Source organism: Taudactylus pleione, unplaced genomic scaffold (assembly GCF_031769625.1).
Source record: "Taudactylus pleione unplaced genomic scaffold, aTauple2 ptg000085l, whole genome shotgun sequence".
Lineage (NCBI taxonomy): Eukaryota > Metazoa > Chordata > Amphibia > Anura > Myobatrachidae > Taudactylus > Taudactylus pleione.
In genome coordinates, this window is record NW_028284487.1 from 9,501,462 (window position 1) to 9,528,223 (window position 26,762).

A 26,762-nucleotide genomic window follows, 5' to 3' on the forward strand; every position below is an offset into this window, starting at 1 on the left:
GACTAGAGTTAGCAGCCCTTGAAACTTGCTAGAGAACGTCATAGACACATACAAAACAGAGAATTTTTAAATCCATGTTAGGAATAAACAAAAATGTCATCCTTTGGCTGATGCAGCATTTCTCTATATGGCATACAGAAAAAACTTTTTCTCAAATATTGCAATATGGCAAATCTAAGAAATGCAAATGCAACTTAATCAATCAGGACTTTTTTTGGTGATTGAATCTACTGGGGACTAGGTCTTAAGAAGAGAAGAAGACCAGACCTTTACTCTAATTAGTGCACACTGAAGAAGTAACTTCTAAAAACCAGAATATCTAAAAACCATAGCACAAGTGATGGATTACTGCATTCTTTTTGCAACTTTTCTTATTTCCAAATGTTTGACAAACATCTCTCCAATTGAAAACTGATTTGAAACAGTTTCAAAATTAGTTTGGAGTAAAGAAACCACTGAAGTTGATGGGATTATAGAATGTTTAAATATAGATAAGCTATCCTAAAACTTTGAAAATTAAACTTTAAGGAAAATGAACAAAGTTAGATCACACAAAGATTTGAACTCAGCTCACTGGATTCAAAGTCCAGAGTGCTCACCATTACACCATAGAACCCTTTATTGTAGACTCTTCCTCTACTCAATATAGCTGATCTTTGAAATACTGAATGTTCTCCTGTTTTAGGTACATTTGGCATTTTTGTGTTTGCTGATGCTTTTATGTATGGCTGGTTCACTCAGTTGGTTAGAGCGTGGAGCTAATAATGCCAAGGTCACGGGTTTGATCCCCATATTTGCCATGTGGTTTTTCTTGTTGTCCTACAAGAAATGCCAAGAAAGGATTTTATCCAGCAACAAAGTGCATGAAGACTGGGATCAACACATGGCATTGGCTAGAGTTAGCAGCCCTTGAAACTTGCTAGAGAACATCATAGACACATACAAAACAGAGAATTTTTAAATCCATGTTAGGAATAAACAAAAATGTCATCCTTTGGCTGATGCAGCATTTCTCTATATGGCATACAGAGAAAACTTTTTCTCAAATATTGCAATATGGCACATCTAAGAAATGCAAAGGCAACTTAATCAATCAGGACTTTTTTTGGTCTTTGAATCGACTGGGGACTAGGTTTTAAGAAGAGAAGAAGACCAGACCTTTACTCTAATTAGTGCACACTGAAGAAGTAACTTCTAAAAACAAGAATATCTAAAAACCATAGCACAAGTGATGGATTACTGCATTCTTATTGCAAATTTTCTTATTTCCAAATGTTTGACAAACATCTCTCCAGTTGAAAACTGATTTGAAACAGTTTCAAAATTAGTTTGGAGTAAAGAAACCACTGAAGTTGATGGGATTTATAGAAAGTTTCAATATAGATAAGCTATCCTAAAACTTTGAAAATTAAACTTTAAGGAAAATGAACAAAGTTAGGTCCCACCGAGATTTGAACTCGGATCACTGGATTCAAAGTCCAGAGTGCTCACCATTACACCATAGAACCCTTTATTATTGACTCTTCCTCTACTCAATATAGCTGATCTTTGAAATACTGCATGTTCTCCTGTTTTAGGTACATTTGGCATTTTTGTGTTTGCTGATGCTTTTATGTATGGCTGGTTCACTCAGTTGGTTAGAGCGTGGAGCTAATAATGCCAAAGTCACGGGTTTGATCCCCATATAGGCCATGTGCTTTTCTTGCTGTCCTACAAGAAATGCCAAGAAAGGATTTTATCCAGCAAAAAAGTGCATGAAGACTGGGATCAACACATGGCATTGGCTAGAGTTAGCAGCCCTTGAAACTTGCTAGAGAACATCATAGACACATACAAAACAGAGAATTTTTAAATCCATGTTAGGAATAAGCAAAAATGTCATCCTTTGGCTGATGCAGCATTTCTCTATATGGCATACAGAGAAAACTTTTTCTCAAATATAGCAATATGGCAAATCTAAGAAATGCAAAGGCAACTTAATCAATCAGGACCTTTTTTGGTGATTGAATCTACTGGGGACTAGGTTTTAAGAAGAGAAGAAGACCAGACCTTTACTCTAATTAGTGCACACTGAAGAAGTAAATTCTAAAAACCAGAATATCTAAAAACCATAGCACAAGCGATGGATTACTGCATTCTTATTGCAAATTTTCTTATTTCCAAATTTTTGACAAACATCTCTCCAGTTGAAACTGATTTGAAACAGTTTCAAAATTAGTTTGGAGTAAAGAAACCACTGCAGTTGATGGGATTTATAGAAAGTTTCAATATAGATAAGCTATCCTAAAACTTTGAAAATTAAACTTTAAGGAAAATGAACAAAGTCAGGTCCCACCGAAATTTTAACTCGGATCACTGGATTCAAAGTCCAGAGTGCTCACCATTACACCATAGAACCCTTTATAATAGAATCTTCCTCTACTCAATATAGCTGATCTTTGAAATACTGAATGTTCTCCTATTTTAGATACATTTGGCATTTTTGTGTTTGCTGATGCTTTTATGTATGGCTGGTTCACTCAGTTGGTTAGAGCGTGGAATTAATAATGCCAAGGTCACGGGTTTGATCCCCATATAGGCCATGTGCTTTTTCTTGTTGTCCTACAAGAAATGCCAAGAAAGGATTTTATCCAGCATCAAAGTGCATGAAGACTGGGATCAACACATGGCATTGGCTAGAGTAAGCAGCCCTTGAAACTTGCTAGAGAACATCATAGACACATACAAAACAGAGAATTTTTAAATCCATGTTAGGAATAAACAAAAATTTCATCCTTTGGCTGATGCAGCATTTCTCTATATGGCATACAGAGAAAACTTTTTCTCAAGTATAGCAATATGGCAAATCTAAGAAATGCAAAGGCAACTTAATCAATCAGGACCTTTTTTGGTGATTGAATCTACTGGGGACTAGGTTTTAAGAAGAGAAGAAGACCAGACCTTTACTCTAATTAGTGCACACTGAAGAAGTAAATTCTAAAAACCAGAATATCTAAAAACCATAGCACAAGTGATGGATTACTGCATTCTTATTGCAAATTTTCTTATTTCCAAATGTTTGACAAACCTCTCCAGTTGAAAACTGATTTGAAACAGTTTCAAAATTAGTTTGGAGTAAAGAAACCACTGCAGTTGATGGGATTTATAGAAAGTTTCAATATAGATAAGCTATCCTAAAACTTTGAAAATTAAACTTTAAGGAAAATGAACAAAGTTAGGTCCCACCGAGATTTGAACTCGGATCACTGGATTCAAAGTCCAGAGTGCTCACCATTACACCATAGAACCCTTTATAATAGAACCTTCCTCTACTCAATATAGCTGATCTTTGAAATACTGAATGTTCTCCTATTTTAGGTACATTTGGCATTTTTGTGTTTGCTGATGCTATTATGTATGGCGGGTTCACTCAGTTGGTTAGAGCGTGGAGCTAATAATGCCAAGGTCACGGGTTTGATCCCCATATAGGCCATGTGCTTTTTCTTGTTGTCCTACAAGAAATGCCAAGAAAGGATTTTATCCAGCAACAAAGTGCATGAAGACTGGGATCAACACATGGCATTGGCTAGAGTTAGCAGCCCTTGAAACTTGCTAGAGAACATCATAGACACATACAAAACAGAGAATTTTTAAATCCATGTTAGGAATAAGCAAAAATGTCATCCTTTGGCTGATGCAGCATTTCTCTATATGGCATACAGAGAAAACTTTTTCTCAAATATAGCAATATGGCAAATCTAAGAAATGCAAAGGCAACTTAATCAATCAGGACCTTTTTTGGTGATTGAATCTACTGGGGACTAGGTTTTAAGAAGAGAAGAAGACCAGACCTTTACTCTAATTAGTGCACACTGAAGAAGTAAATTCTAAAAACCAGAATATCTAAAAACCATAGCACAAGCGATGGATTACTGCATTCTTATTGCAAATTTTCTTATTTCCAAATGTTTGACAAACATTTCTCTAGTTGAAAACTGATTTGAAACAGTTTCAAAATTAGTTTGGAGTAAAGAAACCACTGCAGTTGATGGGATTTATAGAAAGTTTCAATAAAGATAAGCTATCCTAAAACTTTGAAAATTAAACTTTAAGGAAAATGAACAGAGTTAGGTCCCACCGAGATTTGAACTCGGATAACTGGATTCAAAGTCCAGAGTGCTCACCATTACACCATAGAACCTTTTATAATAGAATCTTCCTCTACTCAATATAGCTGATCTTTGAAATACTGAATGTTCTCCTATTTTAGGTACATTTGGCATTTTTGTGTTTGCTGATGCTTTTATGTATGGCTGGTTCACTCAGTTGGTTAGAGCGTGGAGCTAATAATGCCAAGGTCACGGGTTTGATCCCCATATAGGCCATGTGGTTTTTCTTGTTGTCCTACAAGAAATGCCAAGAAAGGATTTTATCCAGCAACAAAGTGCATGAAGACTGGGATCAACACATGGCATTGGCTAGAGTTAGCAGCCCTTGAAACTTGCTAGAGAACATCATAGACACATACAAAACAGAGAATTTTTAAATCCATGTTAGGAATAAACAAAAATGTCATCCTTTGGCTGATGCAGCATTTCTCTATATGGCATACAGAGAAAACTTTTTCTCAAATATTGCAATATGGCACATCTAAGAAATGCAAAGGCAACTTAATCAATCAGGACTTTTTTTGGTCTTTGAATCGACTGGGGACTAGGTTTTAAGATGAGAAGAAGACCAGACCTTTACTCTAATTAGTGCACACTGAAGAAGTAACTTCTAAAAACCAGAATATCTAAAAACCATAGCACAAGTGATGGATTACTGCATTCTTTTTGCAACTTTTCTTATTTCCAAATGTTTGACAAACATCTCTCCAATTGAAAACTGATTTGAAACAGTTTCAAAATTAGTTTGGAGTAAATAAACCACTGAAGTTGATGGGATTATAGAATGTTTAAATATAGATAAGCTATCCTAAATCTTTGAAAATTAAACTTTAAGGAAAATGAACAAAGTTAGGTCACACAAAGATTTGAACTCAGCTCACTGGATTCAAAGTCCAGAGTGCTCACCATTACACCATAGAACCCTTTATTGTAGTCTCTTCCTCTACTCAATATAGCTGATCTTTGAAATACTGAATGTTCTCCTGTTTTAGGTACATTTGGCATTTTTGTGTTTGCTGATGCTTTTATGTATGGCTGGTTCACTCAGTTGGTTAGAGCGTGGAGCTAATAATGCCAAGGTCACAGGTTTGATCCCCATATTTGCCATGTGGTTTTTCTTGTTGTCCTACAAGAAATGCCAAGAAAGGATTTTATCCAGCAACAAAGTGCATGAAGACTGGGATCAACACATGGCATTGGCTAGAGTTAGCAGCCCTTGAAACTTGCTAGAGAACATCATAGACACATACAAAACAGAGAATTTTTAAATCCATGTTAGGAATAAACAAAAATGTCATCCTTTGGCTGATGCAGCATTTCTCTATATGGCATACAGAGAAAACTTTTTCTCAAATATTGCAATATGGCACATCTAAGAAATGCAAAGGCAACTTAATCAATCAGGACTTTTTTTGGTCTTTGAATCGACTGGGGACTAGGTTTTAAGAAGAGAAGAAGACCAGACCTTTACTCTAATTAGTGCACACTGAAGAAGTAACTTCTAAAAACAAGAATATCTAAAAACCATAGCACAAGTGATGGATTACTGCATTCTTATTGCAAATTTTCTTATTTCCAAATGTTTGACAAACCTCTCTCCAGTTGAAAACTGATTTGAAACAGTTTCAAAATTAGTTTGGAGTAAAGAAACCACTGAAGTTGATGGGATTTATAGAAAGTTTCAATATAGATAAGCTATCCTAAAACTTTGAAAATTAAACTTTAAGGAAAATGAACAAAGTTAGGTCCCACCGAGATTTGAACTCGGATCACTGGATTCAAAGTCCAGAGTGCTCACCATTACACCATAGAACCCTTTATTATTGACTCTTCCTCTATTCAATATAGCTGATCTTTGAAATACTGAATGTTCTCCTGTTTTAGGTACATTTGGCATTTTTGTGTTTGCTGATGCTTTTATGTATGGCTGGTTCACTCAGTTGGTTAGAGCGTGGAGCTAATAATGCCAAAGTCACGGGTTTGATCCCCATATAGGCCATGTGCTTTTCTTGCTGTCCTACAAGAAATGCCAAGAAAGGATTTTATCCAGCAAAAAAGTGCATGAAGACTGGGATCAACACATGGCATTGGCTAGAGTTAGCAGCCCTTGAAACTTGCTAGAGAACATCATAGACACATACAAAACAGAGAATTTTTAAATCCATGTTAGGAATAACCAAATTGTCATCCTTTGGCTGATGCAGCATTTCTCTATATGGCATACAGAGAAAACTTTTTCTCAAATATAGCAATATGGCAAATCTAAGAAATGCAAAGGCAACTTAATCAATCAGGACCTTTTTTGGTGATTGAATCTACTGGGGACTAGGTTTTAAGAAGAGAAGAAGACCAGACCTTTACTCTAATTAGTGCACACTGAAGAAGTAAATTCTAAAAACCAGAATATCTAAAAACCATAGCACAAGCGATGGATTACTGCATTCTTATTGCAAATTTTCTTATTTCCAAATGTTCAACAAACATCTCTCCAGTTGAAACTGATTTGAAACAGTTTCAAAATTAGTTTGGAGTAAAGAAACCACTGCAGTTGATGGGATTTATAGAAAGTTTCAATATAGATAAGCTATCCTAAAACTTTGAAAATTAAACTTAAAGGAAAATGAACAAAGTCAGGTCCCACCGAAATTTTAACTCGGATCACTGGATTCAAAGTCCAGAGTGCTCACCATTACACCATAGAACCCTTTATAATAGAATCTTCCTCTACTCAATATAGCTGATCTTTGAAATACTGAATGTTCTCCTATTTTAGGTACATTTGGCATTTTTGTGTTTGCTGATGCTTTTATGTATGGCTGGTTCACTCAGTTGGTTAGAGCGTGGAATTAATAATGCCAAGGTCACGGGTTTGATCCCCATATAGGCCATGTGCTTTTTCTTGTTGTCCTACAAGAAATGCCAAGAAAGGATTTTATCCAGCATCAAAGTGCATGAAGACTGGGATCAACACATGGCATTGGCTAGAGTTAGCAGCCCTTGAAACTTGCTAGAGAACATCATAGACACATACAAAACAGAGAATTTTTAAATCCATGTTAGGAATAAACAAAAATGTCATCCTATGGCTGATGCAGCATTTCTCTATATGGCATACAGAGAAAACTTTTTCTCAAATATAGCAATATGGCAAATCTAAGAAATGCAAAGGCAACTTAATCAATCAGGACCTTTTTTGGTGATTGAATCTACTGGGGACTAGGTTTTAAGAAGAGAAGAAGACCAGACCTTTACTCTAATTAGTGCACACTGAAGAAGTAAATTCTAAAAACCAGAATATCTAAAAACCATAGCACAAGTGATGGATTACTGCATTCTTATTGCAAATTTTCTTATTTCCAAATGTTTGACAAACCTCTCCAGTTGAAAACTGATTTGAAACAGTTTCAAAATTAGTTTGGAGTAAAGAAACCACTGCAGTTGATGGGATTTATAGAAAGTTTCAATATAGATAAGCTATCCTAAAACTTTGAAAATTAAACTTTAAGGAAAATGAACAAAGTTAGGTCCTACCGAGATTTGAACTCGGATCACTGGATTCAAAGTCCAGAGTGCTCACCATTACACCATAGAACCCTTTATAATAGAACCTTCCTCTACTCAATATAGCTGATCTTTGAAATACTGAATGTTCTCCTATTTTAGGTACATTTGGCATTTTTGTGTTTGCTGATGCTATTTTGTATGGCTGGTTCACTCAGTTGGTTAGAGCGTGGAGCTAATAATGCCAAGGTCACGGGTTTGATCCCCATATAGGCCATGTGCTTTTTCTTGTTGTCCTACAAGAAATGCCAAGAAAGGATTTTATCCAGCAACAAAGTGCATGAAGACTGGGATCAACACATGGCATTGGCTAGAGTTAGCAGCCCTTGAAACTTGCTAGAGAACATCATAGACACATACAAAACAGAGAATTTTTAAATCCATGTTAGGAATAAGCAAAAATGTCATCCTTTGGCTGATGCAGCATTTCTCTATATGGCATACAGAGAAAACTTTTTCTCAAATATAGCAATATGGCAAATCTAAGAAATGCAAAGGCAACTTAATCAATCAGGACCTTTTTTGGTGATTGAATCTACTGGGGACTAGGTTTTAAGAAGAGAAGAAGACCAGACCTTTACTCTAATTAGTGCACACTGAAGAAGTAAATTCTAAAAACCAGAATATCTAAAAACCATAGCACAAGCGATGGATTACTGCATTCTTATTGCAAATTTTCTTATTTCCAAATGTTTGACAAACATCTCTCTAGTTGAAAACTGATTTGAAACAGTTTCAAAATTAGTTTGGAGTAAAGAAACCACTGCAGTTGATGGGATTTATAGAAAGTTTCAATAAAGATAAGCTATCCTAAAACTTTGAAAATTAAACTTTAAGGAAAATGAACAGAGTTAGGTCCCACCGAGATTTGAACTCGGATCACTGGATTCAAAGTCCAGAGTGCTCACCATTACACCATAGAACCTTTTATAATAGAATCTTCCTCTACTCAATATAGCTGATCTTTGAAATACTGAATGTTCTCCTATTTTAGGTACATTTGGCATTTTTGTGTTTGCTGATGCTTTTATGTATGGCTGGTTCACTCAGTTGGTTAGAGCGTGGAGCTAATAATGCCAAGGTCACGGGTTTGATCCCCATATAGGCCATGTGGTTTTTCTTGTTGTCCTACAAGAAATGCCAAGAAAGGATTTTATCCAGCAACAAAGTGCATGAAGACTGGGATCAACACATGGCATTGGCTAGAGTTAGCAGCCCTTGAAACTTGCTAGAGAACATCATAGACACATAGAAAACAGAGAATTTTTAAATCCATGTTAGGAATAAACAAAAATGTCATCCTTTGGCTGATGCAGCATTTCTCTATATGGCATACAGAGAAAACTTTTTCTCAAATATTGCAATATGGCACATCTAAGAAATGCAAAGGCAACTTAATCAATCAGGACTTTTTTTGGTCTTTGAATCGACTGGGGACTAGGTTTTAAGAAGAGAAGAAGACCAGACCTTTACTCTAATTAGTGCACACTGAAGAATTAACTTCTAAAAACAAGAATATCTAAAAACCATAGCACAAGTGATGGATTACTGCATTCTTATTGCAAATTTTCATATTTCCAAATGTTTGACAAACATCTCTCCAGTTGAAAACTGATTTGAAACAGTTTCAAAATTAGTTTGGAGTAAAGAAACCACTGAAGTTGATGGGATTTATAGAAAGTTTCAATATAGATAAGCTATCCTAAAACTTTGAAAATTAAACTTTAAGGAAAATGAACAAAGTTAGGTCACACCGAGATTTGAACTCTGATCACTGGATTCAAAGTCCAGAGTGCTCACTATTACACCATAGAACCCTTTATTATAGACTCTTCCTCTACTCAATATAGCTGATCTTTGAAATACTGAATGTTCTCCTGTTTTAGGTACATTTGGCATTTTTGTGTTTGCTGATGCTTTTATGTATGGCTGGTTCACTCAGTTGGTTAGAGCGTGGAGCTAATAATGCCAAAGTCACGGGTTTGATCCCCATATAGGCCATGTGCTTTTCTTGCTGTCCTACAAGAAATGCCTAGAAAGGATTTTATCCAGCAAAAAAGTGCATGAAGACTGGGATCAACACATGGCATTGGCTAGAGTTAGCAGCCCTTGAAACTTGCTAGAGAACATCATAGACACATACAAAACAGAGAATTTTTAAATCCATGTTAGGAATAAGCAAAAATGTCATCCTTTGGCTGATGCAGCATTTCTCTATATGGCATACAGGGAAAACTTTTTCTCAAATATAGCAATATGGCAAATCTAAGAAATGCAAAGGCAACTTAATCAATCAGGACCTTTTTTGGTGATTGAATCTACTGGGGACTAGGTTTTAAGAAGAGAAGAAGACCAGACCTTTACTCTAATTAGTGCACACTGAAGAAGTAAATTCTAAAAACCAGAATATCTAAAAACCATAGCACAAGCGATGGATTACTGCATTCTTATTGCAAATTTTCTTATTTCCAAATGTTTGACAAACATCTCTCCAGTTGAAACTGATTTGAAACAGTTTCAAAATTAGTTTGGAGTAAAGAAACCACTGCAGTTGATGGGATTTATAGAAAGTTTCAATATAGATAAGCTATCCTAAAACTTTGAAAATTAAACTTTAAGGAAAATGAACAAAGTTAGGTCCCACCGAAATTTTAACTCGGATCACTGGATTCAAAGTCCAGAGTGCTCACCATTACACCATAGAACCCTTTATAATAGAATCTTCCTCTACTCAATATAGCTGATCTTTGAAATACTGAATGTTCTCCTATTTTAGGTACATTTGGCATTTTTGTGTTTGCTGATGCTTTTATGTATGGCTGGTTCACTCAGTTGGTTAGAGCGTGGAGCTAATAATGCCAAGGTCACGGGTTTGATCCCCATATAGGCCATGTGCTTTTTCTTGTTGTCCTACAAGAAATGCCAAGAAAGGATTTTATCCAGCATCAAAGTGCATGAAGACTGGGATCAACACATGGCATTGGCTAGAGTTAGCAGCCCTTGAAACTTGCTAGAGAACATCATAGACACATACAAAACAGAGAATTTTTAAATCCATGTTAGGAATAAACAAAAATGTCATCCTTTGGCTGATGCAGCATTTCTCTATATGGCATACAGAGAAAACTTTTTCTCAAATATAGCAATATGGCAAATCTAAGAAATGCAAAGGCAACTTAATCAATCAGGACCTTTTTTGGTGATTGAATCTACTGGGGACTAGGTTTTAAGAAGAGAAGAAGACCAGACCTTTACTCTAATTAGTGCACACTGAAGAAGTAAATTCTAAAAACCAGAATATCTAAAAACCATAGCACAAGTGATGGATTACTGCATTCTTATTGCAAATTTTCTTATTTCCAAATGTTTGACAAACCTCTCCAGTTGAAAACTGATTTGAAACAGTTTCAAAATTAGTTTGGAGTAAAGAAACCACTGCAGTTGATGGGATTTATTGAAAGTTTCAATATAGATAAGCTATCCTAAAACTTTGAAAATTAAACTTTAAGGAAAATGAACAAAGTTAGGTCCCACCGAGATTTGAACTCGGATCACTGGATTCAAAGCCCAGAGTGCTCACCATTACACCATAGAACCCTTTATAATAGAACCTTCCTCTACTCAATATAGCTGATCTTTGAAATACTGAATGTTCTCCTATTTTAGGTACATTTTGCATTTTTGTGTTTGCTGATGCTATTATGTATGGCTGGTTCACTCAGTTGGTTAGAGCGTGGAGCTAATAATGCCAAGGTCACGGGTTTGATCCCCATATAGGCCATGTGCTTTTTCTTGTTGTCCTACAAGAAATGCCAAGAAAGGATTTTATCCAGCAACAAAGTGCATGAAGACTGGGATCAACACATGGCATTGGCTAGAGTTAGCAGCCCTTGAAACTTGCTAGAGAACATCATAGACACATACAAAACAGAGAATTTTTAAATCCATGTTAGGAATAAGCAAAAATGTCATCCTTTGGCTGATGCAGCATTTCTCTATATGGCATACAGAGAAAACTTTTTCTCAAATATAGCAATATGGCAAATCTAAGAAATGCAAAGGCAACTTAATCAATCAGGACCTTTTTTGGTGATTGAATCTACTGGGGACTAGGTTTTAAGAAGAGAAGAAGACCAGACCTTTACTCTAATTAGTGCACACTGAAGAAGTAAATTCTAAAAACCAGAATATCTAAAAACCATAGCACAAGTGATGGATTACTGCATTCTTATTGCAAATTTTCTTATTTCCAAATGTTTGACAATCATCCATAGTTGAAAACTGATTTGAAACAGTTTCAAAATTAGTTTGGAGTAAAGAAACCACTGCAGTTGATGGGATTTATAGAAAGTTTCAATAAAGATAAGCTATCCTAAAACTTTGAAAATTAAACTTTAAGGAAAATGAACAAAGTTAGGTCCCACCGAGATTTGAACTCGGATCACTGGATTCAAAGTCCAGAGTGCTCACCATTACACCATAGAACCCTTTATAATAGAATCTTCCTCTGCTCAATATAGCTGATCTTTGAAATACTGAATGTTCTCCTATTTTAGGTACATTTGGCATTCTTGTGTTTGCTGATGCTTTTATGTATGGCTGGTTCACTCAGTTGGTTAGAGCGTGGAGCTAATAATGCCAAGGTCACGGGTTTGATCCCCATATAGGCCATGTGCTTTTTCTTGTTGTCCTACAAGAAATGCCAAGAAAGGATTTTATCCAGCATCAAAGTGCATGAAGACTGGGATCAACACATGGCATTGGCTAGAGTTAGCAGCCCTTGAAACTTGCTAGAGAACATCATAGACACATACAAAACAGAGAATTTTTAAATCCATGTTAGGAATAAACAAAAATGTCATCCTTTGGCTGATGCAGCATTTCTCTATATGGCATACAGAGAAAACTTTTTCTCAAATATTGCAATATGGCAAATCTAAGAAATGCAAAGGCAACTTAATCAATCAGGACTTTTTTTGGTGATTGAATCTACTGGGGACTAGGTCTTAAGAAGTGAAGAAGACCAGACCTTTACTCTAATTAGTGCACACTGAAGAAGTAACTTCTAAAAACCAGAATATCTAAAAACCATAGCACAAGTAATGGATTACTGCATTCTTTTTGCAAATTTTATTATTTCCAAATGTTTGACAAACATCTCTCCAGTTGAAAACTGATTTGAAACAGTTTCAAAATTAGTTTGGAGTAAAGAAACCACTGAAGTTGATGGGATTATAGAATGTTTCAATATAGATAAGCTATCCTAAAACTTTGAAAATTAAACTTTAAGGAAAATGAACAAAGTTAGGTCACACCAAGATTTGAACTCAGATCACTGGATTCAAAGTCCAGAGTGCTCACCATTACACCATAGAACCCTTTATTATAGACTCTTCCTCTACTCAATATAGCTGATCTTTGAAATACTGAATGTTCTCCTGTTTTAGGTACATTTGGCATTTTTGTGTTTGCTGATGCTTTTATGTATGGCTGGTTCACTCAGTTGGTTAGACCGTGGAGCTAATAATGCCAAGGTCACGGGTTTGATCCCCATATAGGCCATGTGCTTTTTCTTGTTGTCCTACAAGAAATGCCAAGAAAGGATTTTATCCAGCAACAAAGTGCATGAAGACTGGGATCAACACATGGCATTGGCTAGAGTTAGCAGCCCTTGAAACTTGCTAGAGAACATCATAGACACATACAAAACAGAGAATTTTTAAATCCATGTTAGGAATAAACAAAAATGTCATCCTTTGGCTGATGCAGCATTTCTCTATATGGCATACAGAGAAAACTTTTTCTCAAATATAGCAATATGGCAAATCTAAGAAATGCAAAGGCAACTTAATCAATCAGGACCTTTTCTGGTGATTGAATCTACTGGGGACTAGGTTTTAAGAAGAGAAGAAGACCAGACCTTTACTCTAATTAGTGCACACTGAAGAAGTAAATTCTAAAAACCAGAATATCTAAAAACCATAGCACAAGTGATGGATTACTGCATTCTCATTGCAACTTTTCTTATTTCCAAATGTTTGACAAACATCTCTCCAGTTGAAAACTGATTTGAAACAGTTTCAAAATTAGTTTGGAGTAAAGAAACCACTGCAGTTGATGGGATTTATAGAAAGTTTCAATATAGATAAGCTATCCTAAAACTTTGAAAATTAAACTTTAAGGAAAATGAACAAAGTTAGGTCCCACCGAAATTTGAACTCAGATCACTGGATTCAAAGTCCAGAGTGCTCACCATTACACCATAGAACCCTTTATAATAGAATCTTCCTCTACTCAATATAGCTGATCTTTGAAATACTGAATGTTCTCCTATTTTAGGTACATTTGGCATTTTTGTGTTTGCTGATGCTTTTATGTATGGCTGGTTCACTCAGTTGGTTAGAGCGTGGAGCTAATAATGCCAAAGTCACGGGTTTGATCCCCATATAGGCCATGTGCTTTTCTTGCTGTCCTACAAGAAATGCCAAGAAAGGATTTTATCCAGCAAAAAAGTGCATGAAGACTGGGATCAACACATGGCATTGGCTAGAGTTAGCAGCCCTTGAAACTTGCTAGAGAACATCATAGACACATACAAAACAGAGAATTTTTAAATCCATGTTAGGAATAAGCAAAAATGTCATCCTTTGGCTGATGCAGCATTTCTCTATATGGCATACAGGGAAAACTTTTTCTCAAATATAGCAATATGGCAAATCTAAGAAATGCAAAGGCAACTTAATCAATCAGGACCTTTTTTGGTGATTGAATCTACTGGGGACTAGGTTTTAAGAAGAGAAGAAGACCAGACCTTTACTCTAATTAGTGCACACTGAAGAAGTAAATTCTAAAAACCAGAATATCTAAAAACCATAGCACAAGCGATGGATTACTGCATTCTTATTGCAAATTTTCTTATTTCCAAATGTTTGACAAACATCTCTCCAGTTGAAACTGATTTGAAACAGTTTCAAAATTAGTTTGGAGTAAAGAAACCACTGCAGTTGATGGGATTTATAGAAAGTTTCAATATAGATAAGCTATCCTAAAACTTTGAAAATTAAACTTTAAGGAAAATGAACAAAGTTAGGTCCCACCGAAATTTTAACTCGGATCACTGGATTCAAAGTCCAGAGTGCTCACCATTACACCATAGAACCCTTTATAATAGAATCTTCCTCTACTCAATATAGCTGATCTTTGAAATACTGAATGTTCTCCTATTTTAGGTACATTTGGCATTTTTGTGTTTGCTGATGCTTTTATGTATGGCTGGTTCACTCAGTTGGTTAGAGCGTGGAGCTAATAATGCCAAGGTCACGGGTTTGATCCCCATATAGGCCATGTGCTTTTTCTTGTTGTCCTACAAGAAATGCCAAGAAAGGATTTTATCCAGCATCAAAGTGCATGAAGACTGGGATCAACACATGGCATTGGCTAGAGTTAGCAGCCCTTGAAACTTGCTAGAGAACATCATAGACACATACAAAACAGAGAATTTTTAAATCCATGTTAGGAATAAACAAAAATGTCATCCTTTGGCTGATGCAGCATTTCTCTATATGGCATACAGAGAAAACTTTTTCTCAAATATAGCAATATGGCAAATCTAAGAAATGCAAAGGCAACTTAATCAATCAGGACCTTTTTTGGTGATTGAATCTACTGGGGACTAGGTTTTAAGAAGAGAAGAAGACCAGACCTTTACTCTAATTAGTGCACACTGAAGAAGTAAATTCTAAAAACCAGAATATCTAAAAACCATAGCACAAGTGATGGATTACTGCATTCTTATTGCAAATTTTCTTATTTCCAAATGTTTGACAAACCTCTCCAGTTGAAAACTGATTTGAAACAGTTTCAAAATTAGTTTGGAGTAAAGAAACCACTGCAGTTGATGGGATTTATTGAAAGTTTCAATATAGATAAGCTATCCTAAAACTTTGAAAATTAAACTTTAAGGAAAATGAACAAAGTTAGGTCCCACCGAGATTTGAACTCGGATCACTGGATTCAAAGTCCAGAGTGCTCACCATTACACCATAGAACCCTTTATAATAGAACCTTCCTCTACTCAATATAGCTGATCTTTGAAATACTGAATGTTCTCCTATTTTAGGTACATTTGGCATTTTTGTGTTTGCTGATGCTATTATGTATGGCTGGTTCACTCAGTTGGTTAGAGCGTGGAGCTAATAATGCCAAGGTCACGGGTTTGATCCCCATATAGGCCATGTGCTTTTTCTTGTTGTCCTACAAGAAATGCCAAGAAAGGATTTTATCCAGCAACAAAGTGCATGAAGACTGGGATCAACACATGGCATTGGCTAGAGTTAGCAGCCCTTGAAACTTGCTAGAGAACATCATAGACACATACAAAACAGAGAATTTTTAAATCCATGTTAGGAATAAGCAAAAATGTCATCCTTTGGCTGATGCAGCATTTCTCTATATGGCATACAGAGAAAACTTTTTCTCAAATATAGCAATATGGCAAATCTAAGAAATGCAAAGGCAACTTAATCAATCAGGACCTTTTTTGGTGATTGAATCTACTGGGGACTAGGTTTTAAGAAGAGAAGAAGACCAGACCTTTACTCTAATTAGTGCACACTGAAGAAGTAAATTCTAAAAACCAGAATATCTAAAAACCATAGCACAAGTGATGGATTACTGCATTCTTATTGCAAATTTTCTTATTTCCAAATGTTTGACAATCATCCATAGTTGAAAACTGATTTGAAACAGTTTCAAAATTAGTTTGGAGTAAAGAAACCACTGCAGTTGATGGGATTTATAGAAAGTTTCAATAAAGATAAGCTATCCTAAAACTTTGAAAATTAAACTTTAAGGAAAATGAACAAAGTTAGGTCCCACCGAGATTTGAACTCGGATCACTGGATTCAAAGTCCAGAGTGCTCACCATTACACCATAGAACCCTTTATAATAGAATCTTCCTCTGCTCAATATAGCTGATCTTTGAAATACTGAATGTTCTCCTATTTTAGGTACATTTGGCATTCTTGTGTTTGCTGATGCTTTTATGTATGGCTGGTTCACTCAGTTGGTTAGAGCGTGGAGCTAATAATGCCAAGGTCACGGGTTTGATCCCCATATAGGCCATGTGCTTTTTCTTGTTGTCCTACAAGAAATGCCAAGAAAGGATTTTATCCAGCATCAAAGTGCATGAAGACTGGGATCAACACATGGCATTGGCTAGAGTTAGCAGCCCTTGAAACTTGCTAGAGAACATCATAGACACATACAAAACAGAGAATTTTTAAATCCATGTTAGGAATAAACAAAAATGTCATCCTTTGGCTGATGCAGCATTTCTCTATATGGCATACAGAGAAAACTTTTTCTCAAATATTGCAATATGGCAAATCTAAGAAATGCAAAGGCAACTTAATCAATCAGGACTTTTTTTGGTGATTGAATCTACTGGGGACTAGGTCTTAAGAAGTGAAGAAGACCAGACCTTTACTCTAATTAGTGCACACTGAAGAAGTAACTTCTAAAAACCAGAATATCTAAAAACCATAGCACAAGTAATGGATTACTGCATTCTTTTTGCAAATTTTATTATTTCCAAATGTTTGACAAACATCTCTCCAGTTGAAAACTGATTTGAAACAGTTTCAAAATTAGTTTGGAGTAAAGAAACCACTGAAGTTGATGGGATTATAGAATGTTTCAATATAGATAAGCTATCCTAAAACTTTGAAAATTAAACTTTAAGGAAAATGAACAAAGTTAGGTCACACCAAGATTTGAACTCAGATCACTGGATTCAAAGTCCAGAGTGCTCACCATTACACCATAGAACCCTTTATTATAGACTCTTCCTCTCCTCAATATAGCTGATCTTTGAAATACTGAATGTTCTCCTGTTTTAGGTACATTTGGCATTTTTGTGTTTGCTGATGCTTTTATGTATGGCTGGTTCACTCAGTTGGTTAGACCGTGGAGCTAATAATGCCAAGGTCACGGGTTTGATCCCCATATAGGCCATGTGCTTTTTCTTGTTGTCCTACAAGAAATGCCAAGAAAGGATTTTATCCAGCAACAAAGTGCATGAAGACTGGGATCAACACATGGCATTGGCTAGAGTTAGCAGCCCTTGAAACTTGCTAGAGAACATCATAGACACATACAAAACAGAGAATATTTAAATCCATGTTAGGAATAAACAAAAATGTCATCCTTTGGCTGATGCAGCATTTCTCTATATGGCATACAGAGAAAACTTTTTCTCAAATATAGCAATATGGCAAATCTAAGAAATGCAAAGGCAACTTAATCAATCAGGACCTTTTCTGGTGATTGAATCTACTGGGGACTAGGTTTTAAGAAGAGAAGAAGACCAGACCTTTACTCTAATTAGTGCACACTGAAGAAGTAAATTCTAAAAACCAGAATATCTAAAAACCATAGCACAAGTGATGGATTACTGCATTCTCATTGCAACTTTTCTTATTTCCAAATGTTTGACAAACATCTCTCCAGTTGAAAACTGATTTGAAACAGTTTCAAAATTAGTTTGGAGTAAAGAAACCACTGCAGTTGATGGGATTTATAGAAAGTTTCAATATAGATAAGCTATCCTAAAACTTTGAAAATTAAACTTTAAGGAAAATGAACAAAGTTAGGTCCCACCGAGATTTGAACTCAGATCACTGGATTCAAAGTCCAGAGTGCTCACCATTACACCATAGAACCCTTTATAATAGAATCTTCCTCTACTCAATATAGCTGATCTTTGAAATACTGAATGTTCTCCTATTTTAGGTACATTTGGCATTTTTGTGTTTGCTGATGCTTTTATGTATGGCTGGTTCACTCAGTTGGTTAGAGCGTGGAGCTAATAATGCCAAGGTCACGGGTTTGATCCCCATATAGGCCATGTGCTTTTTCTTGTTGTCCTACAAGAAATGCCAAGAAAGGATTTTATCCAGCAACAAAGTGCATGAAGACTGGGATCAACACATGGCATTGGCTAGAGTTAGCAGCCCTTGAAACTTGCTAGAGAACATCATAGACACATACAAAACATAGAATTTTTAAATCCATGTTAGGAATAAACAAAAATGTCATCCTTTGGCTGATGCAGCATTTCTCTATATGGCATACAGAGAAAACTTTTTCTCAAATATTGCAATATGGCAAATCTAAGAAATGCAAAGGCAACTTAATCAATCAGGACTTTTTTTGGTGATTGAATCTACTGGGGACTAGGTCTTAAGAAGTGAAGAAGACCAGACCTTTACTCTAATTAGTGCACACTGAAGAAGTAACTTCTAAAAACCAGAATATCTAAAAACCATAGCACAAGTAATGGATTACTGCATTCTTTTTGCAAATTTTATTATTTCCAAATGTTTGACAAACATCTCTCCAGTTGAAAACTGATTTGAAACAGTTTCAAAATTAGTTTGGAGTAAAGAAACCACTGAAGTTGATGGGATTATAGAATGTTTCAATATAGATAAGCTATCCTAAAACTTTGAAAATTAAACTTTAAGGAAAATGAACAAAGTTAGGTCACACCAAGATTTGAACTCAGATCACTGGATTCAAAGTCCAGAGTGCTCACCATTACACCATAGAACCCTTTATTATAGACTCTTCCTCTACTCAATATAGCTGATCTTTGAAATACTGAATGTTCTCCTGTTTTAGGTACATTTGGCATTTTTGTGTTTGCTGATGCTTTTATGTATGGCTGGTTCACTCAGTTGGTTAGACCGTGGAGCTAATAATGCCAAGGTCACGGGTTTGATCCCCATATAGGCCATGTGCTTTTTCTTGTTGTCCTACAAGAAATGCCAAGAAAGGATTTTATCCAGCAACAAAGTGCATGAAGACTGGGATCAACACATGGCATTGGCTAGAGTTAGCAGCCCTTGAAACTTGCTAGAGAACATCATAGACACATACAAAACAGAGAATTTTTAAATCCATGTTAGGAATAAACAAAAATGTCATCCTTTGGCTGATGCAGCATTTCTCTATATGGCATACAGAGAAAACTTTTTCTCAAATATAGCAATATGGCAAATCTAAGAAATGCAAAGGCAACTTAATCAATCAGGACCTTTTCTGGTGATTGAATCTACTGGGGACTAGGTTTTAAGAAGAGAAGAAGACCAGACCTTTACTCTAATTAGTGCACACTGAAGAAGTAAATTCTAAAAACCAGAATATCTAAAAACCATAGCACAAGTGATGGATTACTGCATTCTCATTGCAACTTTTCTTATTTCCAAATGTTTGACAAACATCTCTCCAGTTGAAAACTGATTTGAAACAGTTTCAAAATTAGTTTGGAGTAAAGAAACCACTGCAGTTGATGGGATTTATAGAAAGTTTCAATATAGATAAGCTATCCTAAAACTTTGAAAATTAAACTTTAAGGAAAATGAACAAAGTTAGGTCCCACCGAGATTTGAACTCAGATCACTGGATTCAAAGTCCAGAGTGCTCACCATTACACCATAGAACCCTTTATAATAGAATCTTCCTCTACTCAATATAGCTGATCTTTGAAATACTGAATGTTCTCCTATTTTAGGTACATTTGGCATTTTTGTGTTTGCTGATGCTTTTATGTATGGCTGGTTCACTCAGTTGGTTAGAGCGTGGAGCTAATAATGCCAAGGTCACGGGTTTGATCCCCATATAGGCCATGTGCTTTTTCTTGTTGTCCTACAAGAAATGCCAAGAAAGGATTTTATCCAGCAACAAAGTGCATGAAGACTGGGATCAACACATGGCATTGGCTAGAGTTAGCAGCCCTTGAAACTTGCTAGAGAACATCATAGACACATACAAAACAGAGAATTTTTAAATCCATGTTAGGAATAAACAAAAATGTCATCCTTTGGCTGATGCAGCATTTCTCTATATGGCATACAGAGAACACTTTTTCTCAAATATAGCAATATGGCAAATCTAAGAAATGCAAAGGCAACTTAATCAATCAGGACCTTTTTTGGTGATTGAATCTACTGGGGACTAGGTTTTAAGAAGAGAAGAAGACCAGACCTTTACTCTAATTAGTGCACACTGAAGAAGTAAATTCTAAAAACCAGAATATCTAAAAACCATAGCGCAAGTGATGGATTACTGCATTCCTATTGCAAATTTTCTTATTTCCAAATGTTTGACAAACCTCTCCAGTTGAAAACTGATTTGAAACAGTTTCAAAATTAGTTTGGAGTAAAGAAACCACTGCAGTTGATGGGATTTATAAAAAGTTTCAATATAGATAAGCTATCCTAAAACTTTGAAAATTAAACTTTAAGGAAAATGAACAAAGTTAGGTCCCACCGAGATTTGAACTCGGATCACTGGATTCAAAGTCCAGAGTGCTCACCATTACACCATAGAACCCTTTATAATAGAATCTTCCTCTACTCAATATAGCTGATCTTTGAAATACTGAATGTTCTCCTATTTTAGGTACATTTGGCATTTTTGTGTTTGCTGATGCTTTTATGTATGGCTGGTTCACTCAGTTGGTTAGAGCGTGGAGCTAATAATGCCAAGGTCACGGGTTTGATCCCCATATAGGCCATGTGCTTTTTCTTGTTGTCCTACAAGAAATGCCAAGAAAGGATTTTATCCAGCAACAAAGTGCATGAAGACTGGGATCAACACATGGCATTGGCTAGAGTTAGCAGCCCTTGAAACTTGCTAGAGAACATCATAGACACATACAAAACAGAGAATTTTTAAATCCATGTTAGGAATAAACAAAAATGTCATCCTCTGGCTGATGCAGCATTTCTCTATATGGCATACAGAGAAAACTTTTTCTCAAATATTGCAATATGGCAAATCTAAGAAATGCAAAGGCAACTTAATCAATCAGGACTTTTTTTGGTGATTGAATCTACTGGGGACTAGGTCTTAAGAAGTGAAGAAGACCAGACCTTTACTCTAATTAGTGCACACTGAAGAAGTAACTTCTTAACACCAGAATATCTAAAAACCATAGCACAAGTAATGGATTACTGCATTCTTTTTGCAAATTTTATTATTTCCAAATGTTTGACAAACATCTCTCCAGTTGAAAACTGATTTGAAACAGTTTCAAAATTAGTTTGGAGTAAAGAAACCACTGAAGTTGATGGGATTATAGAATGTTTCAATATAGATAAGCTATCCTAAAACTTTGAAAATTAAACTTTAAGGAAAATGAACAAAGTTAGGTCACACCAAGATTTGAACTCAGATCACTGGATTCAAAGTCCAGAGTGCTCACCATTACACCATAGAACCCTTTATTATAGACTCTTCCTCTACTCAATATAGCTGATCTTTGAAATACTGAATGTTCTCCTGTTTTAGGTACATTTGGCATTTTTGTGTTTGCTGATGCTTTTATGTATGGCTGGTTCACTCAGTTGGTTAGACCGTGGAGCTAATAATGCCAAGGTCACGGGTTTGATCCCCATATAGGCCATGTGCTTTTTCTTGTTGTCCTACAAGAAATGCCAAGAAAGGATTTTATCCAGCAACAAAGTGCATGAAGACTGGGATCAACACATGGCATTGGCTAGAGTTAGCAGCCCTTGAAACTTGCTAGAGAACATCATAGACACATACAAAACAGAGAATTTTTAAATCCATGTTAGGAATAAACAAAAATGTCATCCTTTGGCTGATGCAGCATTTCTCTATATGGCATACAGAGAAAACTTTTTCTCAAATATAGCAATATGGCAAATCTAAGAAATGCAAAGGCAACTTAATCAATCAGGACCTTTTCTGGTGATTGAATCTACTGGGGACTAGGTTTTAAGAAGAGAAGAAGACCAGACCTTTACTCTAATTAGTGCACACTGAAGAAGTAAATTCTAAAAACCAGAATATCTAAAAACCATAGCACAAGTGATGGATTACTGCATTCTCATTGCAACTTTTCTTATTTCCAAATGTTTGACAAACATCTCTCCAGTTGAAAACTGATTTGAAACAGTTTCAAAATTAGTTTGGAGTAAAGAAACCACTGCAGTTGATGGGATTTATAGAAAGTTTCAATATAGATAAGCTATCCTAAAACTTTGAAAATTAAACTTTAAGGAAAATGAACAAAGTTAGGTCCCACCGAGATTTGAACTCAGATCACTGGATTCAAAGTCCAGAGTGCTCACCATTACACCATAGAACCCTTTATAATAGAATCTTCCTCTACTCAATATAGCTGATCTTTGAAATACTGAATGTTCTCCTATTTTAGGTACATTTGGCATTTTTGTGTTTGCTGATGCTTTTATGTATGGCTGGTTCACTCAGTTGGTTAGAGCGTGGAGCTAATAATGCCAAGGTCACGGGTTTGATCCCCATATAGGCCATGTGCTTTTTCTTGTTGTCCTACAAGAAATGCCAAGAAAGGATTTTATCCAGCAACAAAGTGCATGAAGACTGGGATCAACACATGGCATTGGCTAGAGTTAGCAGCCCTTGAAACTTGCTAGAGAACATCATAGACACATACAAAACAGAGAATTTTTAAATCCATGTTAGGAATAAACAAAAATGTCATCCTTTGGCTGATGCAGCATTTCTCTATATGGCATACAGAGAACACTTTTTCTCAAATATTGCAATATGGCAAATCTAAGAAATGCAAAGGCAACTTAATCAATCAGGACTTTTTTTGGTGATTGAATCTACTGGGGACTAGGTCTTAAGAAGTGAAGAAGACCAGACCTTTACTCTAATTAGTGCACACTGAAGAAGTAACTTCTAAAAACCAGAATATCTAAAAACCATAGCACAAGTAATGGATTACTGCATTCTTTTTGCAAATTTTATTATTTCCAAATGTTTGACAAACATCTCTCCAGTTGAAAACTGATTTGAAACAGTTTCAAAATTAGTTTGGAGTAAAGAAACCACTGAAGTTGATGGGATTATAGAATGTTTCAATATAGATAAGCTATCCTAAAACTTTGAAAATTAAACTTTAAGGAAAATGAACAAAGTTAGGTCACAACAAGATTTGAACTCAGATCACTGGATTCAAAGTCCAGAGTGCTCACCATTACACCATAGAACCCTTTATTATAGACTCTTCCTCTACTCAATATAGCTGATCTTTGAAATACTGAATGTTCTCCTGTTTTAGGTACATTTGGCATTTTTGTGTTTGCTGATGCTTTTATGTATGGCTGGTTCACTCAGTTGGTTAGACCGTGGAGCTAATAATGCCAAGGTCACGGGTTTGATCCCCATATAGGCCATGTGCTTTTTCTTGTTGTCCTACAAGAAATGCCAAGAAAGGATTTTATCCAGCAACAAAGTGCATGAAGACTGGGATCAACACATGGCATTGGCTAGAGTTAGCAGCCCTTTAAACTTGCTAGAGAACATCATAGACATATACAAAACAGAGAATTTTTAAATCCATGTTAGGAATAAACAAAAATGTCATCCTTTGGCTGATGCAGCATTTCTCTATATGGCATACAGAGAAAACTTTTTCTCAAATATAGCAATATGGCAAATCTAAGAAATGCAAAGGCAACTTAATCAATCAGGACCTTTTCTGGTGATTGAATCTACTGGGGACTAGGTTTTAAGAAGAGAAGAAGACCAGACCTTTACTCTAATTAGTGCACACTGAAGAAGTAAATTCTAAAAACCAGAATATCTAAAAACCATAGCACAAGTGATGGATTACTGCATTCTCATTGCAACTTTTCTTATTTCCAAATGTTTGACAAACATCTCTCCAGTTGAAAACTGATTTGAAACAGTTTCAAAATTAGTTTGGAGTAAAGAAACCACTGCAGTTGATGGGATTTATAGAAAGTTTCAATATAGATAAGCTATCCTAAAACTTTGGAAATTAAACTTTAAGGAAAATGAACAAAGTTAGGTCCCACCGAGATTTGAACTCAGATCACTGGATTCAAAGTCCAGAGTGCTCACCATTACACCATAGAACCCTTTATAATAGAATCTTCCTCTACTCAATATAGCTGATCTTTGAAATACTGAATGTTCTCCTATTTTAGGTACATTTGGCATTTTTGTGTTTGCTGATGCTTTTATGTATGGCTGGTTCACTCAGTTGGTTAGAGCGTGGAGCTAATAATGCCAAGGTCACGGGTTTGATCCCCATATAGGCCATGTGCTTTTTCTTGTTGTCCTACAAGAAATGCCAAGAAAGGATTTTATCCAGCAACAAAGTGCATGAAGACTGGGATCAACACATGGCATTGGCTAGAGTTAGCAGCCCTTGAAACTTGCTAGAGAACATCATAGACACATACAAAACAGAGAATTTTTAAATCCATGTTAGGAATAAACAAAAATGTCATCCTTTGGCTGATGCAGCATTTCTCTATATGGCATACAGAGAACACTTTTTCTCAAATATAGCAATATGGCAAATCTAAGAAATGCAAAGGCAACTTAATCAATCAGGACCTTTTTTGGTGATTGAATCTACTGGGGACTAGGTTTTAAGAAGAGAAGAAGACCAGACCTTTACTCTAATTAGTGCACACTGAAGAAGTAAATTCTAAAAACCAGAATATCTAAAAACCATAGCGCAAGTGATGGATTACTGCATTCCTATTGCAAATTTTCTTATTTCCAAATGTTTGACAAACCTCTCCAGTTGAAAACTGATTTGAAACAGTTTCAAAATTAGTTTGGAGTAAAGAAACCACTGCAGTTGATGGGATTTATAGAAAGTTTCAATATAGATAAGCTATCCTAAAACTTTGAAAATTAAACTTTAAGGAAAATGAACAAAGTTAGGTCCCACCGAGATTTGAACTCGGATCACTGGATTCAAAGTCCAGAGTGCTCACCATTACACCATAGAACCCTTTATAATAGAATCTTCCTCTACTCAATATAGCTGATCTTTGAAATACTGAATGTTCTCCTATTTTAGGTACATTTGGCATTTTTGTGTTTGCTGATGCTTTTATGTATGGCTGGTTCACTCAGTTGGTTAGAGCGTGGAGCTAATAATGCCAAGGTCACGGGTTTGATCCCCATATAGGCCATGTGCTTTTTCTTGTTGTCCTACAAGAAATGCCAAGAAAGGATTTTATCCAGCAACAAAGTGCATGAAGACTGGGATCAACACATGGCATTGGCTAGAGTTAGCAGCCCTTGAAACTTGCTAGAGAACATCATAGACACATACAAAACAGAGAATTTTTAAATCCATGTTAGGAATAAACAAAAATGTCATCCTTTGGCTGATGCAGCATTTCTCTATATGGCATACAGAGAAAACTTTTTCTCAAATATTGCAATATGGCAAATCTAAGAAATGCAAAGGCAACTTAATCAATCAGGACTTTTTTTGGTGATTGAATCTACTGGGAACTAGGTCTTAAGAAGTGAAGAAGACCAGACCTTTACTCTAATTAGTGCACACTGAAGAAGTAACTTCTTAACACCAGAATATCTAAAAACCATAGCACAAGTAATGGATTACTGCATTCTTTTTGCAAATTTTATTATTTCCAAATGTTTGACAAACATCTCTCCAGTTGAAAACTGATTTGAAACAGTTTCAAAATTAGTTTGGAGTAAAGAAACCACTGAAGTTGATGGGATTATAGAATGTTTCAATATAGATAAGCTATCCTAAAACTTTGAAAATTAAACTTTAAGGAAAATGAACAAAGTTAGGTCACACCAAGATTTGAACTCAGATCACTGGATTCAAAGTCCAGAGTGCTCACCATTACACCATAGAACCCTTTATAATAGAATCTTCCTCTACTCAATATAGCTGATCTTTGAAATACTGAATGTTCTCCTGTTTTAGGTACATTTGGCATTTTTGTGTTTGCTGATGCTTTTATGTATGGCTGGTTCACTCAGTTGGTTAGAGCGTGGAGCTAATAATGCCAAGGTCACGGGTTTGATCCCCATATAGGCCATGTGCTTTTTCTTGTTGTCCTACAAGAAATGCCAAGAAAGGATTTTATCCAGCAACAAAGTGCATGAAGACTGGGATCAACACATGGCATTGGCTAGAGTTAGCAGCCCTTGAAACTTGCTAGAGA

General features: G+C 35.8%; 21 non-coding genes across 21 annotated transcripts; all 21 read right to left on the reverse strand.

Moving 5' to 3' along the window:
* Positions 1–1,436: 1,436 nt before the first annotated feature.
* On the reverse strand, positions 1,437–1,508 carry TRNAQ-UUG (transfer RNA glutamine (anticodon UUG)). The gene has a single exon. It is a non-coding gene; the product is annotated as a tRNA-Gln (tRNA).
* An 818-nt stretch (positions 1,509–2,326) lies between these two features.
* Positions 2,327–2,398, reverse strand: TRNAQ-UUG (transfer RNA glutamine (anticodon UUG)). Its single transcript has one exon. It is a non-coding gene; the product is annotated as a tRNA-Gln (tRNA).
* An 818-nt stretch (positions 2,399–3,216) lies between these two features.
* Positions 3,217–3,288, reverse strand: TRNAQ-UUG (transfer RNA glutamine (anticodon UUG)). The gene has a single exon. It is a non-coding gene; the product is annotated as a tRNA-Gln (tRNA).
* An 820-nt stretch (positions 3,289–4,108) lies between these two features.
* Positions 4,109–4,180, reverse strand: TRNAQ-UUG (transfer RNA glutamine (anticodon UUG)). Its single transcript has one exon. It is a non-coding gene; the product is annotated as a tRNA-Gln (tRNA).
* A 1,711-nt stretch (positions 4,181–5,891) lies between these two features.
* TRNAQ-UUG (transfer RNA glutamine (anticodon UUG)) lies at positions 5,892–5,963 on the reverse strand. Its single transcript has one exon. It is a non-coding gene; the product is annotated as a tRNA-Gln (tRNA).
* Positions 5,964–6,780: 817 nt separating this feature from the next.
* TRNAQ-UUG (transfer RNA glutamine (anticodon UUG)) lies at positions 6,781–6,852 on the reverse strand. The gene has a single exon. It is a non-coding gene; the product is annotated as a tRNA-Gln (tRNA).
* Positions 6,853–7,670: 818 nt separating this feature from the next.
* Positions 7,671–7,742, reverse strand: TRNAQ-UUG (transfer RNA glutamine (anticodon UUG)). The gene has a single exon. It is a non-coding gene; the product is annotated as a tRNA-Gln (tRNA).
* Positions 7,743–8,562: 820 nt separating this feature from the next.
* On the reverse strand, positions 8,563–8,634 carry TRNAQ-UUG (transfer RNA glutamine (anticodon UUG)). Its single transcript has one exon. It is a non-coding gene; the product is annotated as a tRNA-Gln (tRNA).
* A 1,710-nt stretch (positions 8,635–10,344) lies between these two features.
* On the reverse strand, positions 10,345–10,416 carry TRNAQ-UUG (transfer RNA glutamine (anticodon UUG)). The gene has a single exon. It is a non-coding gene; the product is annotated as a tRNA-Gln (tRNA).
* An 818-nt stretch (positions 10,417–11,234) lies between these two features.
* TRNAQ-UUG (transfer RNA glutamine (anticodon UUG)) lies at positions 11,235–11,306 on the reverse strand. Its single transcript has one exon. It is a non-coding gene; the product is annotated as a tRNA-Gln (tRNA).
* An 818-nt stretch (positions 11,307–12,124) lies between these two features.
* Positions 12,125–12,196, reverse strand: TRNAQ-UUG (transfer RNA glutamine (anticodon UUG)). Its single transcript has one exon. It is a non-coding gene; the product is annotated as a tRNA-Gln (tRNA).
* A 1,711-nt stretch (positions 12,197–13,907) lies between these two features.
* TRNAQ-UUG (transfer RNA glutamine (anticodon UUG)) lies at positions 13,908–13,979 on the reverse strand. Its single transcript has one exon. It is a non-coding gene; the product is annotated as a tRNA-Gln (tRNA).
* Positions 13,980–14,797: 818 nt separating this feature from the next.
* Positions 14,798–14,869, reverse strand: TRNAQ-UUG (transfer RNA glutamine (anticodon UUG)). The gene has a single exon. It is a non-coding gene; the product is annotated as a tRNA-Gln (tRNA).
* Positions 14,870–15,687: 818 nt separating this feature from the next.
* On the reverse strand, positions 15,688–15,759 carry TRNAQ-UUG (transfer RNA glutamine (anticodon UUG)). The gene has a single exon. It is a non-coding gene; the product is annotated as a tRNA-Gln (tRNA).
* Positions 15,760–16,577: 818 nt separating this feature from the next.
* Positions 16,578–16,649, reverse strand: TRNAQ-UUG (transfer RNA glutamine (anticodon UUG)). The gene has a single exon. It is a non-coding gene; the product is annotated as a tRNA-Gln (tRNA).
* A 1,711-nt stretch (positions 16,650–18,360) lies between these two features.
* TRNAQ-UUG (transfer RNA glutamine (anticodon UUG)) lies at positions 18,361–18,432 on the reverse strand. Its single transcript has one exon. It is a non-coding gene; the product is annotated as a tRNA-Gln (tRNA).
* Positions 18,433–20,143: 1,711 nt separating this feature from the next.
* On the reverse strand, positions 20,144–20,215 carry TRNAQ-UUG (transfer RNA glutamine (anticodon UUG)). The gene has a single exon. It is a non-coding gene; the product is annotated as a tRNA-Gln (tRNA).
* An 818-nt stretch (positions 20,216–21,033) lies between these two features.
* TRNAQ-UUG (transfer RNA glutamine (anticodon UUG)) lies at positions 21,034–21,105 on the reverse strand. The gene has a single exon. It is a non-coding gene; the product is annotated as a tRNA-Gln (tRNA).
* A 1,711-nt stretch (positions 21,106–22,816) lies between these two features.
* TRNAQ-UUG (transfer RNA glutamine (anticodon UUG)) lies at positions 22,817–22,888 on the reverse strand. The gene has a single exon. It is a non-coding gene; the product is annotated as a tRNA-Gln (tRNA).
* Positions 22,889–24,599: 1,711 nt separating this feature from the next.
* Positions 24,600–24,671, reverse strand: TRNAQ-UUG (transfer RNA glutamine (anticodon UUG)). Its single transcript has one exon. It is a non-coding gene; the product is annotated as a tRNA-Gln (tRNA).
* Positions 24,672–25,489: 818 nt separating this feature from the next.
* TRNAQ-UUG (transfer RNA glutamine (anticodon UUG)) lies at positions 25,490–25,561 on the reverse strand. The gene has a single exon. It is a non-coding gene; the product is annotated as a tRNA-Gln (tRNA).
* Between the last annotated feature and the right edge of the window lie 1,201 nt (positions 25,562–26,762).